This window comes from Muntiacus reevesi, chromosome 6 (assembly GCF_963930625.1).
Source record: "Muntiacus reevesi chromosome 6, mMunRee1.1, whole genome shotgun sequence".
Lineage (NCBI taxonomy): Eukaryota > Metazoa > Chordata > Mammalia > Artiodactyla > Cervidae > Muntiacus > Muntiacus reevesi.
The window spans coordinates 66,500,088-66,507,088 of record NC_089254.1 but is presented as its reverse complement, the minus strand read 5'-3'; the positions used below and the strand labels follow the sequence as shown (position 1 = coordinate 66,507,088).

At 38.6% G+C, this 7,001-nt stretch overlaps 1 non-coding gene across 1 annotated transcript; it reads left to right on the top strand.

The window, feature by feature from the left end:
- The first annotated feature begins 1,756 nt into the window (after positions 1–1,756).
- Positions 1,757–1,920, top strand: LOC136171322 (U1 spliceosomal RNA). Its single transcript, XR_010663857.1, has one exon. It is a non-coding gene; the product is annotated as a U1 spliceosomal RNA (small nuclear RNA).
- The last annotated feature ends 5,081 nt before the right edge of the window (positions 1,921–7,001 follow it).

The window sequence follows — 7,001 nt, the reverse complement described above, 5'->3', positions numbered from 1 at the left end:
ATGGACTCCTCAGAAATTGCTGAGGAGGCAAATCTTAGAGGTAAAGGGTGCTTATCATGCATCACTCCCTACCCTCAGCACTTATGTTATCCTTTTTCACATCCAAATTCCTCAGAGTCTTCAGAGTTTGGCTGAGACCTTAGCATATGCTCTGTATGTTCTGATCTCACTTAAAGAAGAACTGGCAGATCAGAAAAATTAAAATTTGTATCAGAAGTCAATTATGTAACTGACAGCTTGATTTTTTTCATTCAAATATAGTACTAAGTTTTCAACACAGCCCTCTGGCTCATCTTACGGTTGCCTAGTCTATTTAGGCCCAAGTCCTAGGATTGACTGGCTTCCCTGATGGCTCTGTGGTAAAGAATATGCCTGCAATGCAGGAGACACGGGTGCAATCCCTGGGTCAGGAAGATCCCTTGGAAGAGAAGACAGCAATCCTCTCCAGCATTCTTGCCTAAAAAATACCACACACAGAGGAACTTGGTAGGCTATAGTCCAAAGGGTGGCAAAAAGTCAGACACAACTGAGCATGAATGCACCTAGGGTTGTCATTCCTTTTCAGCATAAGTTCCTACTCCAGAGAGTGCCATTCACACATTCTGTAGTAACAGGACTGGCCTCTGCAGCTATATATACAGGGAAGCCCTGCCCATCTTCTCCAGCCAGACTAGTACCAGTTGTGACAAACCTCTCCCAGGAGCATGCAGATAGAAAGAGCAATAAAAAACAATCCGAAACAACAGAAGTAACCAGCTTGACCTAATTCTCATATTTAGAATACTTAACCCCATATCTGTAGAATATACATTCTTTCTAAGTGAAAGCGAAGCATTTACCAAAGTAAACTATAAACTCAACCATGAAATAAGTCTCAACTTTTTTTGTTGTTTTGTTTTTGGTTGTGCTGGGTCTTCATTGCTGCTTGGACTTTTCTCTACTTGCAGCAAGAAGAGGCTACTCTCTAGATGTGGTGCATGGACTTCTCACTCTGATGGTTTCCCTTGTGGAGCACAGGCTCTAGGGCGTGAGGGCTTCAGTAGTTGCAGAACGTGGGCTCAATAGTTGTAGCTCCTGGGCTCTAGAGCACAGGCTCAATAGTTGTGGCATATGGGCTGAGTTACTCCACGGCATGTGGGATCTTCCCAGAGCAGGGATTGAACCCGGGTCTCCTGCACTGGCAGTCGAATTCTTTATTACTGAGCCATCATGGAAGCCCTCAACAACTTTTAAAAGACCAAAATCAAAATAGTTTCTTTGATCAGGGTGGCATTAAATGAGAAACAAATACCAGAAGCATAAATAGAAAACCATCAAATGTTTGGAAATTAAGCAGCACATGTTTAAATAACCCACAGATCATAGAAGAAATCAAAATGGAAATATTTCGAACCAAGTGAAAATACGATGTATCAAAATTTGTATAATGCAGCTACAGCAATGCTAAAAGGGATGGCTGTGGAACTAAATGCACATATTAAAATATAAATGAATGTAATAAGTAATGACATGTATTTTAAGACCAGAAAGGTTGAAAATCAATGACATGTTTCAATCTCAAGAAGCTTGAGAAAAAAAACAAGTTAAGCCCAAGAAAAATAAAAGGAAAGCTATATTAATCATCAACGCAGAAAACAGTGACATATAAAATAGACGTACAATGGAAAAAAATCAACAAACCCAAAAGTTGGCAGTTTGAAAGGATTAATAAAATTCATAAGCACTTAACAAAACTGATTTATAAAAAAAGAGATGAATACTTACCTGGCAGGGGAGATACCATGATCACGAAGGTGGTTTTCCCAGGGCGAGGCTTATCCATTGCACTCCGGATGTGCTGACCCCTGCGATTTCCCCAAATGTGGGAAACTCGACTGCATAATTTGTGGTAGTGGGGGACTGTGTTCGTGCTTTCCCCTGAAAAAAAAAAGAGAGATGAAACACAAGTAACCCATTCCAAGCATTAAAAAGAGAATATCACTACAAATTCTACAGATATTAAGAAAATAATGACTGTATTTATTGTGTGACAATAAATTTGAAAATTTAGTGAAATAAACAAACTCCAGAGGGACAACAGTTTACCAAAACTGACATAAGAATAGAAAATCTGAGTACTCTTATGTCCATTATAGAAATTAAATCTAAAATTTAAAAACTTCCCACAATGAAAATCACATACATGATTTCAATCATGATTTCTTACACATTTTCAGAGAGTAGAAAAAGAAGAAATTCTTTTTTCAACTTTTCTATGAAGACCTTAACATTGATATCAGAACCTGGTGTAAGAATATTACAGATGCATAACTCTTAAGCGAGATATTAATGAATCAAATCTAATAATAGAGCAAAAAGATAATATATCATGACCAAGTGGGATTTTCTTCAGGAATGTAAAATTTTGGCTTATTCTAAAATCAAGTAATTCATCACATTAACAGAATAAAGGAGAAGGAAATATGTGCATCTCAAATACACTCTATATATCAAGTATGCACACAAACAAAGCATTTCACACACAAAAAAAAGTCCTTGACAAATTCAATTGTTCGTGAACTTAAAAAAAAGAAGAAAACTATCAGCAAACAAGGAATAGCAGAGAAAGTCCCTAATCTGATGAAAGATATAAGTGAAACTCTACATTTAAGAGTAGCCTTTCTATTCATTTTCTATTCATCTTTATACTAGAGCATGTAAAAGTGAAAAAGAATCCACCTGCCAATGCAGGAGACATGAGTTCAATCCCTGGGTCAGGAAGATCCCCTGAAGGAGGGCATGGCAACCCACTCCAGTATTCTTGCCTGGAGAATTCCATGGACAGAGGAGCCTGGTGGGCAACAGTCCATGGCATCACAAAAGAGTCAGACACAACTGAGCTACTAAACAACAATGTAAAAGTACAATAAGGCAAGAGAAAGAAAAGGTGAAGACTAGAAAGAAAAAGCAAAACATCAGTGTTCATGGAGGACATGATTAAGTGTACAAACAGAATCAAATGAAACTTCAGTTTATTAATTTAGCAAGATTGTTGGATATAAAAAATGATTATATAGTTATGTAATATTGAAAAAAATTTAAATGTCAAGTACAATATCACCAAAAATCATAAAATACCTAGGATTAAGTATAACAAGAAATTTGCAATATCTATACACCAAAATGACAAAACACTGCAAAGGGAAAATTTTGAAAGACTTAGATTAAGAGATAAACGGTTTTCATGGATTAGAAGGCTCAATATTGTTAGAATGGTTATTCTCCCTAATTAACTTGTAAAATTGATGCAAACCATATCAAAACCTCAGCAGGCTTTCTGTGGCAAATAAATTTCTGAATTCAAAGTTTAAGGAATTACCTGAAACAATGAAAAGAATCTTAAAATAATGGTTGGATTTTTCTAGAGTGGCTTAAACCTCTGCGAAATTTTATTGTTTGTTCTTTTTGTGAAAGGTAGTTTTTACACACACACACACAAAATAGCAACCTTTCCTGCAGAGAAAGAGAGAGGTGTAGGTGTAACTGTGTATGTGTGTCCCATGAGTGTATATATATAAATTCATAAAGTTCTGGATATACATATACATTTCTTCCTAAAAAGACATTGAAAGGTATCTTTTATTTCTCTTAAGAACATAATGAATGTAAGAGGACTATAGCAGCATAAGTTTTGTCTAAAAGAAACAGATTTTCTAGGAAAATATGCAACTTGACATTTGAAGACAGATACTTTTACTGATATGCAGAGTACATCATGAGAAATGCTGGGCTGGAGAAAGCACAAGCTGGAATCAAGATTGCTGGGAGAAATATCAATAACCTCAGATATGCAGATGACACCACCCTTATGGCAGAAAGTGAAGAAGAACTAAAGAGCCTCTTAATGAAAGTGAAAGAGGAGAGTGAAAAAGTTGGCTTAAAACTTAACATTCAGAAAACTAAGATCATGGCATCTGGTCCCATCACTTCATGGGAAATAGATGGGGAGACAGTGGAAACAGTGGCTGACTTTATTTTTCTGGGCTCCAAAATCACTGCAGATGGTGATTGCGGCCATGAAATTAAAAGACGCTTACTCCTTGGAAGGAAAGTTATGACCAACCTAGACAGCATATTTAAAAACAGAAACATTACTTTGTCAACAAAGGTCCGTCTAGTCAAGGCTATGGTTTTTCCAGTGGTCATGTATGGATGTGAGAGTTGGACTGTGAAGAAGGCTGAGCACCGAAGAATTGATGCTTTTGAACTGTTATGTTGGAGAAGACTCTTGAGAGTCCCTTGGACTTCAAGGAGATCCAACCAGTCCATCCTGAAGGAGATCAGTCCTGGGTGTTCATTGGAAGGCTTGATGCTGAAGCTGAAACTCCAATACTTTGGCCACTTGATGCAAAGAGCTGACTCATTTGAAAAGACCCTGATGCTGGGGAAGATTGAGGGCAGGAGGAGAAGAGGCGACAGAGGATGAGATGGTTGGATGGCATCACTGATTCAATGGCCATGGGTTTGGGTGGACTCCAGGAGTTGGTGATGGATAGGGAGGCCTGGCGTGCTGTGGTTCATGGGGTCGCAAAGAGTCGTACACAACTGAGCGATTGAACTGACTGACTGAACTGACTTTTACCAATGAGATGAAAAAAAACACTGAATTGATAAGCCTGCATACCATAACTAGAGGGAAGCCCCCACTCACTGAAACTAGAGTAAAAGCCCACGTAGTAATGAAAACCCAGCACAGTCGAAAATAAATAAATACATAAATTATTTTTAAAACTATAATATAAAATAAAAATTGAATGAAAAATTTCAAAATAGAAAAATAAAGTTTTATTGGCACACAGCAATGCCTACCTTTTTAGGTATTTTCTATGTCTGCTTCCATCTTCAAAGCAGAGCTGAGTGGTTTCAAGAGTCTGTATGGTCTATAACATCTGAAGTATTTACTGTCTGACCCTTTACAGAAGTTTCAGACCCTGATCCTAAGTCCTCACAAAACCATTTTTCCTTTGAAATACTTTCAAGTAAGTAGTTTTTTGCCACAACTCTAGTTTCTTGGTTTGGAGAAGGCAATGGCACCCCACTCCAGTGTTCTTGCCTGGAAAATTCCATGGACGGAGGAGCCTGGTAGGCTGCAGTCCATGGGGTCGCTAAGAGTAATCAGACACAACTGAGCTACTTCACTTTCCCTTTTCACTTTCACACACTGGAGAAGGAAATGGCACCCCACTCCAGTGTTCTTGCCTGGAGAATCCCAGGGACGGGGGAGCCTGGTGGGCTGCTGTCTGTGGGGTCACACAGAGTCGGACACGACTGACGTGACTTGGCAGCAGCAGCAGCAGTTTCTTAGCTATAGTACTATTGCTATTTACCCAAGCCACATGGACCTACGTCTACAGAGGCAGAGACTAGCAGGGAATTTATCAATTGCCTTTAGTCAAAATAAGTAGCCTACCACAACTCATATTTTCTCTCCAGCAATTGCAGCTATAATACGAAACGTTCAAACCTCCATCTCGCATCTCACCACTCATTTATTTCTTGTCAATAGACAAGAAGGCTTTTAAGAAGATTCCATGTCTACTCAGGTCAAGGTGAAGTGAAACTATGAACATCACTGAGTTCCTCATAGATGGTAATATCTGGCCAAAAAAAAAAACAAACAAAAACTAGGAAATCTAGTTGGGGGTTGAATTTCCTATTTTGTTGAATAACCAAATCATTACTGAAATGTCACTTGATTTTTTTTATTGGGCAATATAGCAATGAAAAGGAAAAATGGCACTAATAAAACACTCTACCCACATTTTTCAGTTTTCTTCTTTGTTAGTGCTTCAAAGTTTGGAAAACACCATGCATCCTGTGAAGGCTATACCTCTCGAAAATTTTCTGTGTAACATCACACTGACACAGTGGGAAAAACCAGAAGGGAGTGAGCAGGAGACCTCTTACACACACACACACACACACACACACACACCTCTAACCAAAAAAAAAAGAAACCCAAAAGCAGTAACCAATCCCAAAATGCCAGGAAGCAGGGTTATAAATTTAACATAAACAGCTCCCTCTTTAAATTCCCAGCCCGTTTATCAAACTTTAAAAACTAAATGACAAGTTAAGATTATTAGTCAAAATATATAAATAAATCACCTTACATATGTTATTTCCAAAGTCTGTGAATGATTTCACAGTGGTTAGTTGCAATAAGTGAATACACAGGCAACCTGGGCTCAGGAGTGAAGCTAGTCCAGGTAAAACTGGAAACCCACCAATTCCCAGACAGCGCAATTAGCTCTGAGAGCAGATGCCAATGCTGGGCTGCACACAGGGGCCTTTAAGAAATCATTTGGTGAGATTTCTCTTACAAGGCAGCACTGACATCTTACCCGCTGCTTGGTGCATGATGCCCTACACACAATCCCATTGTTTATAGAAAGAACTTTTTTCAACATCTCCAAAAAGCATGGATTAAGTCAAGTCATTATAAATTCCTCCTGTGAGAAACCAATTTACGGAAAAACTTTTCTAATATATAGTTTGTCAAATGTGTTGGGTTTTAACGAAATGCCAAGATCTGGGAGTCGTAAATTATCTGGTGGAACGGGAGGCCGCTCAGAGAATGAAGAATGCTGGAGTTCTGTGTTCGAGATGAATTGCTGGAAAATTCTCCATCTTAAAAATCAGTCCTGTTCTTTACCTGCTTAGGGTTACACAACAGCCAGTGTTATAGCTCTTATGTGGTTGCTGAATGCCAAATATAAACAGAAAAACAAGAAAAAAAAAATTATTTGAGCATGTTCTCTTCAGTTAGCCCAGAGCCAGATCTGCCATGCAGGGCCTCGCTGCCCTCCTGGCATCATTCTGTAGCTGCCGTTAATAGCATTATTGGTGTTGGAACAAAGCCAGCTGTCTTCCTTTTCAAACCAATTTGTCTGATAGCATGGATTATTGTGTTAGGTAATCTGTCACTTCTCAAAAACACCCAGCTTTAACGTCCTTTCCAC